Source organism: Diorhabda sublineata, chromosome 2 (assembly GCF_026230105.1).
Source record: "Diorhabda sublineata isolate icDioSubl1.1 chromosome 2, icDioSubl1.1, whole genome shotgun sequence".
Taxonomy (NCBI): domain Eukaryota; kingdom Metazoa; phylum Arthropoda; class Insecta; order Coleoptera; family Chrysomelidae; genus Diorhabda; species Diorhabda sublineata.
In genome coordinates this window covers 38,295,167-38,308,478 of record NC_079475.1, presented here as the reverse complement: position 1 = coordinate 38,308,478, position 13,312 = coordinate 38,295,167, and the positions used below count along the sequence as shown (strand labels likewise).

Sequence of the window (13,312 nt, the reverse complement as noted above, 5' to 3'; positions counted from 1 at the left end):
TTGTCTGATGGACTAAAAAAGGTAATTTTCATGCAATATTGACTTTATGACAATGAATGTGGATGCTTATTAAGCTCCATTACTATTACAATCACGTATGTTCTGTTTTTGATGGCTTTCAACACTTACAAAACTGAATTTGAATGATAATTATAGTTAATTTAGCTTACAGGGACCAGTTCGAGAATCTACTTTAGTTGAATTATGTGTTATAGTCCATTCGTTTATAAATAATAAGCTGCAAGTTATACAGGTCTTTCGAAACGAAAAAAATCGATTAAAAATCACCAAACAATCACACGTCTATAACGCATAGATTAATCACAAATTAACAATAAGGTTTAGCCAATTAAAGCTTGCGGAACGTTTAAGTGCCTCCCTATCGAGAGAGCCATAAAAGTATTTAGCTGCTGCCGCATTTTTGAGCTTTGCGTTATTCGATTTACGTTTGAAAAAGTCCAATCTAATTTCAACGCGAGCGAGCTTTTTATCAGTATCAAGCAATCGCGGTACCCGCCTCGCAGATATCTTTTCCATATGTTACAAGTTTGTATATGTTTACTAATATAATATTATAGAAAATTGAGCGGTTTAAAACGTAATTGAACTTTGAATTTTATATTTCATTTACATATGAATTATATAAACATAGATTACCATTCGCCGGCACATGATTCCGTGAATTAATAATTAAGAAATTCAAATATTAACACTTTAACCGTATCTTGAATGTTCAATCATTAACAGTATCATCCGGTCTCTGAGACCAGCAGTTTTTTTCATTATTTTGATGTCTGTATAGTTTTGTAAATAATTTGTTTCTTTATTTCATTTTTTTTTCCAAAAATTACCAGTCAAATGTGTTTTAACATTGTATCAACTGAACAAAGATTTTGTTAGTCCAAAGGTCATATCTTTGTAGCACAAGAAGTGCTGCTGAATTCCAGACTATTTGTCTTCCTCTCGTTTGATGCTGGACACTTGGAGCAGGTTTTCCTTGTTTCTAGCCTGTCGCTTTGGATGCAGGTTTTGAGGATCTTTGTTTCCAACGTACGCTTGTATAGTAACCCTGATGGCACGTTGTAGGTTTGGTATTTCCAACCGTTTGGTTAGGTCGGAAGGAGTTGACGGCACGACGGCTCTCAGCCAACTGAAGGTTACAAATAATAATTGGCGAGAAACTATTGGACAGCTACTGAGCGAGAAAAAGCGGACTAATTATCAGGGATGCCAAATTCGAAGAGTCAAATTTCCCGTCCGGTCTCAGAGACCGGTGATGCGGCTAAAAGGTAAATGATGATTTTAAAAGGGCATAAATTTGCAAGGAAATCTAATAAAGTCTAATAAATAGCAATGGCACCAGTCGGTATCTTTCGAAATGGAGACAACACGAAAAATACTTATTTATGATGTTTTAACTTTTAACACAAATGTCATAAAATTTTGTTTAATCTGGAGTGACATTTCATGACAAATTTCGTCATTGTCCAATTCTTGTCTTTAGTTCGTGACTGCTTAATATGTTTGTCGATGGTTGGATAATTGATAAAAGAGTTGATTTGGTTGGTACCGTGGATATTGAAGAATCTGCGAGAAAAGCAACTTTGGAAGTTGACAAGTTTTTTGAATGGTGTAAATTGATAAATGTAGAAGGGAACTTAAATCGACCGGGGAAATTTTCAATGTGGGGAAAATCGATTCCAAATATTAGTTATATATATATATATATATAAACAAAAATAAATCAACAGCTGCGTAGCGGATCACAAATTGATTGAATCCCTAATGAAACTGAGAATATTGCACGATTCCTTGGAAAATATCCATTTCCTTTTCCGCTTGAAGGAAGTTTACACTGACAAGTAAGAAGGTTAAATTTCAAAAGTATACATGTTTCCAGATAGGAAAATATAACTGGTATAGGATTTTTCCGTGGAAAAAGCGATTCCGGAAATAAAGAAAAAATAAAAAGGAAACGATGCTGCTCCGTATTATATAAAAGAAGAGCAAATATTGCCTGCGATACGTGAAATAAAAAGAAGAAACGGAAAGGAAGATTTATTTCTTGTTGAACGAACAAACACTTAGAGAAATGATACTAAAATCATCTGTGTCTCATAAATAATGTCGATTTTCATATGTGGAATTTAAACATGGACAGCTGATGTGAATGTATGAGGGTTTATTGGGGAAATTTTGAAACAGCATTACTACTATTTTTTGCATCTAAGAATAGTTTAGCAAGAGTTTTACAAAGAGCTTACAAATGGCAATACTAATACAATTATAAAAATCGAAATTTTAAACTATGTGAAACAAATGTAGATTCTAACTAGTGCCAGAATAAATAATGAATCTACGTAGTGGTTAATGAGGTACAAACTTATCGAGAAAGTCAAAGATTCAACTTCAACTTCAACCAAATTCAAAAGCAAAAAACCAGAGACAAAAATAAGATTCTAAAGAATAAAAACCCCGACTCGGCACTTCCAGGTTCTCCTTTCCTTTCCTGGACATGGCTGAATATTTGGGCATCAGCGTAGGTAGTATTGATGCTCGGTCACCGCCAAATATAAGCCAAACGGATGCCAAGACTCCTGAATTTTGATGGGGAGTCATTTAAGTTGATTTTCTCACTGAACAACGAACTGTAAACTACCAGTATTATACCAAACTCTTAAAAAACACCGTGAAATCAGTCCATCAGTTCAAAACGACGATCCGTCATGCAATATTATAGCAAAACAACGCGAAACCAAACGCGGTTCATCTTAAGATGGAAACCGTTGAACGAATTGGTTCCGGAACACTGGAACACCCTCCTTATAGTCCCGATTTGTCGCCACGCGACTATTATTTATTTGTTCCATTAACAGAGGTACTTCGTGCGTAACATATCGAGAGATTTTTACGAAAAAGGCTTCTGGAAAAGTAGCAAAAGTTTATAGATTGTTTCTAACTAACTAACTAGGAAAACTAAAAAATTTCAAATCTGTAACTTGATAATAAAATTTTTTATAGCAAAATATCAGTTCATATTTGAATCACTACCCATATGAATTCATTTGAATCGATTCAAACTGGCTACTGGCTACCAACGAGTACAAAAACTACCACTGAACTCGGTGTAGGTTAACCAGAGACTGTCCAACCATAAAACTGTGAAAACCTTCACAGTTTGAACGATCTAAAAGTAGAAGTAAGTCAATTATAGTACAGAATCTTCATTCGAACTAAAGAACATAGAAAAATATGGATAAACTAATCCTGAGATCTGTAAATCACATAGAGATCTCAAAAAATTTTATTACACCTCGTATAATCGAAAATTTATGATACTATTTATTTCATCTATGAATTTAGAAATTTCTCTTGAAAAATAAAACGATAGAATGAAAAGTCTATCAAAAAGATGAGTCATTTTATCATCCCTTGTCATTTAGTCATTTAGTCTCTTTGGTCATGTTAGTATTTTTTTCACATCACTTTTTTATATCCTTGTAGTAAACCCGTTGGAATTTCATTTGCCCCGCTCTCTCCTATCAAAAGAAATTAGACCCATCTTAAACTACACATTATTATTTATACGTATAATCAGAATTAGAAATAGATATATTTGTATAATAAACATTTTTGTTACTTTTCAATTTGAAGTTGCTCGTAAAATAACGTTCTATTACTTTAAAATATATTAATGTTATAAATATTTTATACATGTACGTTCTACTAGCGCCATCTCATCGAAATCGCTCGAACTACAACTCAAATATGTGCGGAAATCTACCGTTACTAATCGATCAATAGTAACCTTTAAAAAATATCAGTGCAGTTGAAATCATTTATTATTATTAACCTAATCAAAGTCTATCTGTTAATGTCAATATTTATTCACGTAATTGCAGAGGTGCAATTATTATTGGATCCTTGTTTACACATAATGTAAACATAGAGACTATACATCATCGATCTATGTATTTCGGAGAATATAATTATAACCTCAACACTATAAGTGTATTTGTATTACTCTTATTATAACGTTGTTTATTGCTTATTACGAGAATTGAATATTCGATTTGTAAAACGTAGTGCCATCTATACAAAAAAAGGTATAAGAGAATATACGTCATACCAGAAACAAGGAATGAAATCTGTACATCTGGATGTGTTAATTATCACATATTTCGCAAATTTTTAGACAATTTATTGAAAAATATACTTTTTCTTTGTTTCAAAATATCTAATACATATAATTTACTTAATTTGGATCACATTTAACTTGAATAACAACCTTTATTATTTAATTATAAAATTTCAAGTATTCCTAACATTCAATAGGTGGCGGGACGGATCTTAATAGACGCCATATTTAATCCAAGTTCAATCCCACTAATTTATCGATTAAATAATTAAATATTTTTTTCTTATTATAAAAGAATGAAATTATACAATTAAAATCGATTATTCATGCAATCATTAATGCAAGACAATAATAATACAATGTTTGCTTTTTTATGATTCAAACATTCTGTATTAAGATAATTATTTATTATTTACATATTTAAAAAAACTGGAAATGTGTTATTCTAAGAAAGTTATTTCATTAAATTCGTTTAAACGTCAGATAGGTAAAAATTTAGCATCTACTTATGGTTAGTATTTGTAGCGCCATCTGCACGCCATTTAATTATTCGTGGTTGAGGCTACCTTTATTTTAGATTCGTGATCCCTAAGTTTAGAATTTCTTTGTCAACAGATTATTATTATTACATTGATTAATTTCTAATTAAACATATGATTTACTAGGTAGTTATTTAGTTTAATTGCTATCAATAATCCACACTCGGAAAACAATGAAACTGATTCGGAACGTGATTTGAATCAACTATTATTGGAAAAAAAAAAACCCATTTGTTAGGATTAAGATATCAAAGAATTTGTTCTCGACGGGAGGTAATTACTCCTATAATAAAACGTATACGCAACCGTATTCTATATCAATACTTGAACAACGAGAGAATGAAGTAGTCGAAGAAATACGATCGAGAAATTTCGTAGACGTCAAGGTGGAACTAACAGCGTACTTCATACTCGTTATATATATAATAGAAGAGAACATTCAGCAATTAAAACATATGAAGGGTTAATAGTGTGGAAATTATTACTTTCACAAGTAATTAACTCTAAGAAGATTATGTGAATTTAGAAATTTCTTAAATGTGTATTTCTGTACAAATCAAAGGTTATTCACCTCTTATACAAATATAATTAGAATCACGATGGACTGAGAAATTAATATTTTCGTAATTATACGAATGTTTAAATTGAACTGCAGTTTTAATTGAGTTAAAAAAGTGAAAATATTGAAATAACTTATTAAAAAAAAATAAATGCATATTTTCAGGTGTTTATTTATTTTTAATAGTTGGGCTGACACATAGATGACGCCACTAGTATGAAATTCATAGGATTTTCTGTTAACCCTAACCTTCAAAGGACACGTTTGATAGTTGTACTAGTTTGAGAGTTCTAGAAGCAACTTTCGACGAGGCCAAGCTTTAAGTTGATAAACAATTATTTGGAGTTTGTTCCAGTAATATCAACCCTAACAAAAACATCAAAAAAGTCGACAAAATAATTTCGCACACAAGATTATTGACATTTATAAAATTCTAAATAAATCTAAGGAAGGTGTAGGATATGTCTTGGATGAATATTTGGGTATGGAAGTGCTCTGTTTAAGTGAGTGCCGCGCAAGCATTGAAAATGGAATTGATGATTGATTTCAAGGCGATTTTGTAGCAGGACATTATAATTTAGAACGAAATTAAATTATTACAGAAAACGTGTCGTTTTTGTAGTGTATGTGCTTCCGAGCATCCTTTTGTTTTATGCCCAAAGTAAGTCATAAAAATTTTCTAATTTATCAAGGCAATATCTTTGATTGGGACACTTTATAACACATCAAATTATATTACTAGAATGGTGAATGGATGATATAAAAAGTTAACAACAATTTGTAAGAGCTGGGGTGAAAAAACTAACTGCAATTATCGATTGTTACATCGACGACGATATAAATAACAAGTTGGAACTTAGAAAACTATAACTACTTATTGAATAATATACAATTTTCTTACTTTGTAATGTATTTTTTTTCATAACTCACTAGTTTTTTGGTGTTTTTCAACAAATATTCGTATTTTCTATACGACGACGATCCGCAAAATGTTTAATGATTAAATTTGGTTTCTTGTCTCTATTTGAACTATTTTCTTTCGCCGAGGGAAGATCCAAAATGAGAACGAAACGACCAATTATTAAAGGTTCCGAATCAAAGTGGATGGTAAAACGTGCGGCATCGTGAGTTTTAAGATAACAAAGATAAACATCGTTTCGTAGGAGCTTGAGTTGATTAAATGTTGGAAAAAACGCCAAATGCCATGTTTAGTTGAATAAACAACAAAGTAATCCAATAAAACGTACCGTTACTGTGTTAATTACAGATTAAATCGGGGATTTTCGATGTATTGAACTCGTGGACACCGTTTTAAGGTGATTACAACTTATCATGTTGATTTTTAATGCGAAGAAATATATTTTTCGATATATCGTAGCCCCAAATTAGATACAAAAAATTCAACGACAAAAAAAGTCGAATTTTTAAATAATTGATTGAAATAGTGAACAGATATCAATTTTGTAAAGTAAATTAAGACAGATCGCGGTTAGCTTTCGACAAAATGGCGGTCTATAGTTCCGAAGTTTTCTATTTAAATTGTGACGGATTTTTTTATAACCGTTGCGAGTTTTTCTATCAGATTCGTTCAGAAAACGAAGTTACGTGGTTTGCGAACCAAGACGACGATATTCTATTCTATTTACGAGTTATCAGAACTTGCGTAGTTTCCAGCAATTGGATTTTGAACAAGCTAACCTAACCTAACCTAACCTAACCTAAGTTCTAAATTCGGAATTGCTTGGAATTTTATCTATTTTGTATTGTTTGACAGAAGTTCCTTTCAGCAATATTAAGTTCATAAAAATTTCATTGTCCAATTTGTGAATCGAAAAATGTGCAAAATTAGTTGAGAATTCGATTATCGTATATCTTTTAACCACTTTAATCTGAACCTTCTTCATGTCCTTGTTTCATTTTTTGCTTCTTAGAATATTTGAGTGCCGATTTCCTTGATTCTTCAACAATATTCTGTTTTATTAGAATGTTGCTTAAATATTTCTTATCGATTTGGAATGTTCTGCTCAATTTTCGGAAACTGACTCCCGGTTTTACTTAGATCCTTTTCCATTTCTTTCAATTATTTTAATCTGGGCCTTTTTCTTGTTCTTCTGTCTCCTGGTTCCCATTGTAGCATCGAAAAAGCTACTGTCGTTGTCACTGAGACTACTAGGTTTTGATTTTTGTTTCATTTTTTGCTTTTTAGACAATTTGCGTGCCGTTTCCCTTGATTTTCGAACTACTTTCTGTTGCTTATCAATTTTGAATTATCTGCACAACTATCGTTAACTGACTCCCAGTTTTCCTTCAGCCGCTTCAACCAAAGCTTATCTCTTCCTTTTTGGCATTTTTTTTTGCTTTCCTGCCTGATCCTGACTTTCTTTTAATGGAAAGAACACGCCGACAGATATCGTAAATTCAGATGTTGTTTCTTTTGTTCTCTTGGATTTTCCACACTTGAAACTAAACTTATACGTGATGACATTTGACAATTGACAACTGACAAAGAAAAAATTGATAATATTCTCAAAGTCAAAGCCTACTTTACTTGTTAAGCTGTCTAAAAATGCACGGATTTATTTTATTTTATCCCCACATCCAAATTAAAACCTTGTACGAAATGAATGGATTGTAAGAATGTTGGAACAAAGTAGAACCAAAAGATAAATCAAATAATTAAAACGTCCACAAATATGATTGGTCGATTAAGTTTTATTCTCCAGCCAAGCGTACATCGCAGATAGACCCCAATGTTTTAGAAACACCCTCGACGTTACATTTAATTTATTAATGAGATTTTTTCGGAAAACCAGAATTCTCGATGTACACAATCTTTTTAATTTATCTAATAACGTATGAAATCACAATCAACTAATTGCGACAGGACGACAGGATACATCTGATGCATTCTAATACAATTATCAATCGACTCATTTTGCTTAAGCCGATTCAATAAGACCCGGGAAATGATCATTCGAATTCGCTTTTGGTTCAAATTGAGCAAAGACAGCACAAAACTCGCAGATAGATGCTATGTACATAATTCTTCTGTAGTTTTTGGCTGTCCCGAACGCTCGTCGTCAGTCAAGTTGATACGTTTTAATGCGGTTGTCCAAAATTTTACGGTATTGTCATTCAAAAACTACTATTTAGTGACAAAAACTGTATGTGTACTAGTTATTGAGTTATTGGAGGCGTTAGTATGAAACAAACAACAATTTAATGATCACGTATTGCAGTTTTGGGGCTCAAACTGTTGTTTTTCCTATACTAAGGCCCCGAATAGTTGAGTACCCATAATTATTTAACTTTTCCTCTGAATTTGCCATGGAAAACTGTCATTCATTGATAGTTATGAAAAATGGCTGTCATTTTACTGAAAATCTCTAAACGCATGCGCAGGCGCCATTGACAAATATAATCTAAGTACAAACGCGAGTGGCAAAAACATTAAACATGGCCGCGAATATGTAACAGGTGCCGAAAACAAATCATATAGTAAATAGACTAAGAAAAGGTCACACTAAAATTACGCATATATTTACTATGTAAAAGTAAGAAACTTTTGTGTATAACTTGTAACCGAGTAACGTAAGCGTTTTCGTAGTGGGATTGTTAAGTTGGGATTTCTGGTATGTGGGATTGTGGCAAAATTAAACACCAAAGTGTACTAACTTTAATATATTTTCGCATTTTCGGCTGAAATTATGGACACGTACAATAAAAAATATGTATAGAAGTATAATCATAAACTAATCAATCATTCACAACGATTTAACCTTATCCAACGTATGAAAATTTAACTTTTTTCATAATATAACTTCTATACGAAGAGTTAAAACTATCTGTATATGGCAAAATACTTATAGTAAAATCATGAAAATTTGTACTTTTGGGTTTTTGGATACGATCTTTTAACCTAAATCATTTTCAAAGATGGCTGACTTCCGGTCGTCTGCAACTTTGTTATTTTGAATAGAACACCCTGTATAATAATACATTTTTGAAATCTACGTAAAATTTTAGTATATTTTTGTCTACAAACTTTTTTCGAAAAATGCATACTTCTTGAGTTATTATTTTTTTTGTAAAAAATTTGACAGTTGCAGACCCTTATAAATTATTTTTTTACGTGGATACCCTTAAAGATATGAAAATGGTTTTTGTTCAGTTGTTTTCAGTAAGATCAGACGTATTTGAATCTATGTTGAAAAATCTTTCATTTCATACAGGGTGTATATAAAAAGTGTTTGAAGTTGTATCTCTAAAAATTTACAAAAAACTTTTAATATCTGGATAACGGTAAGGTTTAGGTATAGGAATGTATACACGATATTGCCTCATTTTTCACCCCTGAATGCATTAAAATAGAAAAAACCGGGTGGTTCTATTTCAAAAAATAAATAAATTTGATATTTATGAAGTTAAACTTTGAACATTTTTTATACACACCTTGTATAAAATGAAAAAGTTTTCAGCATAGTTTCAAATACGTCTGACCTTCCTAAAAGCAACCGAACAAAAACCATTTTCATATCTTTAAGGGTATCCACGTAAAAAAATAATATATAAGGGTCTGCAACTGTCAAATTTTTTACAAAATAATTAATAACTCAAAAAGTATTCATTTTTCGATAAAAGTTTTCAGACAAAAGTATACTAAAATTTTACGTTGATTTCAAAGATGTATTAATATACAGGGTGTTCAATTCAAAATAACAAAGTTACAGTCGACGTCAGTAGAACCGCCCATCTTTGAAAATATTTTAGTTAAAAAGATCGTATCCGAAAAAACCCAAACGTAGGGATACAAAAATTCACATTTACAATATTTAACTCAATTGTATACAATTTTCGTGCATTTTATCTTATCCACATCTACCTTCTTTACTTCGATCCATTTCAGCTTTTTCTGTCTCAAAACTGTCTCACGTCGTACCGTGTTCCTTTTGTCCTTTGGCTTGCCCAACTTTTTTTACTAGCCTCGAATTGCTCATTCTCTGTAAATAACCTCCCCCCAATCATCATCTTTCAATGAATTCGGCGACTTGTATTACTTGCAGTCCTTCTCCAATACTATCATTCGTAATTCTATATTTTATTGTCACTAATTTTTCCCCTCTTCTCAAATATTTCATCTTGTATTTTACTTTTTCCCTTGATTCACAGTCATATGTTAGTATGAACCTACATATAGTTCGAAATACTTTCATTTCGGTTTGCCTCGACATTTCTCCCTCATTTATGAATCCATTGGCCAGAACATAGTATACTTTCTTGGCATTTTCCATTCTCCTATTTATTTCCATCTTTTTGTCCCCATCTGCTTGTGGTTCCATTCCTAAATATTGTACTAAAATTATTTCGTCTTCTATATGTTTGTGCATTTCGTAACCCTAGTTGTTTATTATCATTTCCTTAATTTTCTTCCTGTTCATTTTCTTCCATTACATCTTTCTATGTAATTAAGTTTTGTTGTAACTCTTTTTCAGTGCCAGTACTCTTTCTAGAAAGACAACATGGTACAGCAGAGTCTCAATTATCCGACCTAAACCGGCCGCACTAAGGTCGGATAACACGGAAAATGATAAAAACGACGTTGAAAACTTTCCACAGATACTCATATACTGTACAATGCCGTGAACCATGAAACCAAACTTAGATTTTGGTAAAAAAGGTCGTTATATTCTTTTGTTTATCATTTTCTTGTCGCAGTTTCCTCAGAAGTAAAAGCAACGTAGATGTTTCTAGGTCTTCTAACACCATATCCCCTTCATCGTCTTCTTCATACTGTTAATCTTGGTCCAAACACTCATCCAACCATCCTCTGCTGCGCCCGTACAGTCGGGTGTGATGGAAGGGGCTGCTTCGTGCACAGTCTACATTAGAAAACTTCTAACTCTAATTCTAGGTCTTCTAACACCATATCCCCTTCATCGTCTTCTTCATACTGTTAATCTCGGACCAACCACTCATCCAACCATCCTCTACTGCGCCTGTACAGTCGGGTGTGATGGAAGGGGCTGCTTCGTGCACAGTCTACAATAGAAAACTTCTAACTCTAATTCTAGGTCTTCTAACACCATATCCTCTTCATCGTCTTCTTCGTACTGTTAATATTGGTCCAACCACTCATCCAACCATCCTCTGCTGCGCCCGTACAATCGGGTGTGATGGAAGGGGCTGCTTCGTGCACAGTCTACAATAGAAAACTTCTAACTCTAATTCTAGGTGTTCTAACACCATATCCTCTTCATCGTCTTCTTCGTACTGTTAATATTGGTCCAACCACTCATCCAACCATCCTCTGCTGCGCCCGTACAATCGGGTGTGATGGAAGGGGCTGCTTCGTGCACAGTCTACATTAGAAAACTTCTAACTCTAATTCTAGGTCTTCTAACACCATATCCCCTTCATCGTCTTCTTCGTACTGTTAATATTGTTCCAACCACTCATCCAACCATCCTCTGCTGCGCCCGTACAGTCGGGTGTGATGGAAGGGGCTGCTTCGTGCACAGTCTACATTAGAAAACTTCTAACTCTAATTCTAGGTCTTCTAACACCATATTCTCTTCATCGTCTTCTTCGTACTGTTAATATTGTTCCAACCACTCATCCAACCATCCTCTGCTGCGCCCGTACAGTCGGGTGTGATGGAAGAGGCTGCTTCGCGCACAGCCTACTATGGAAAATCATGTTATTGTACTGTACATGACCCAGTAGGAAGGGATAACTCGGAAGGCCGGAAGACCGAGACTCGATTCTAATTTTCAAAACGACATTAGCACCGTATTCGGAAAGTTTTGTGACGAGGATAAATATATGTTAATAACCAACACGGTTGATGTAAGAAATTTAAAAAAATATGCTACACAAACTGCTTATTACACAATATTACGAAATATCAACAAATCAATATTTGATTTGAAATACTAACTGAATGAGTATTAACCATTTTATTTGATTAAATTATTTAAGAAAACAATAGATATACTTTGAACGCTTAGCTCACTTTGTTTATATAAAGCAAACATAAACACTGTTGGAATTCTAAATACACATTAAAAAATGAGGAATTCCTTAAACAGGTTTCGCTTAGCATAAACAGTGAACCGACAGTGTAAGGAAATTTTATGTCAAACGAGAGGTAAAATGTCGCAGTACTTCCAATTTAAGGCTGCCCGATATTTTTGAGATTATTGAGAACATTTCACCTCAAACTTTTATCAAAAAACATAAATATGTATGTCGAATATAGATTTGGAAATTAACAACCTTGGTGGAGTGGAATACCTCACTTAAAACTACGAGTGTGAGGACCACGCCATGTGACGTCGCATTAGAAAAGGTAAAGGAATGTAGTTTGGTTGGTTTCTAATAAAACGTGCTACCACGCACATCGTAGAGGGTTAAGTTAATTGCATGCAACGATGACTTGGAACTCCCTAAAGAGGGCAACTCGGAACTCGCTACACCAGGTTAATTTCCTTGGAAAAACTGATCAGGTACTATTTAAACCTCGCACGTGTGATTGCTAGGTATTCATTGATGACGTAATGTGAAGTTTTCTTTTTATGTATACACCAGTGACATTCCGGATCGTTTGCGATGCCTATAGCACCAAGATGGAATCTTAAATGACAGTATTCGGTTAAAATACTACTCGTCAGTCGAATTTTGCGTCTGTTTAAGCGGAGTAGTTAGTAAAAGAAGCAGAAGGTCCATTTCAATGTTAGCCTAATCCCATATTTTAACCCATCAACGTCAGCAGTCTTTTTTGCGACTGAAAGATCGAATAATCTTTAGCTACACCCAGAATTGGTCAAATTGATGGATTTGCTGATACCAAGATACGCGACGTTGTTAATATTATTGATTTAAAATGGATAAGAGGCAAAATGGAAAAGTATATTAATCAAAATAACTTTGTAACGGTATGGTTAATAAAGAAGAGTATTTTTTAGACGACGCCATCTAAAAGTTGTTCGTTCTGGATTCATTTACATACCGAAAGTTGCGTTTTGAGTGTTCTATGTAGTGAAAGTGACAGTTCCGTATTGCAAAACACTTTCGGAG

The 13,312-nt window shown here is 33.2% G+C and overlaps 1 protein-coding gene across 19 annotated transcripts in view; it reads right to left on the bottom strand.

The window, feature by feature from the left end:
* Positions 1-13,312, bottom strand: part of LOC130440507 (cAMP-specific 3',5'-cyclic phosphodiesterase) — a 266,092-nt gene that overhangs the window by 165,851 nt on the left and 86,929 nt on the right. The gene's annotated exons all lie outside the window — the stretch shown is intronic.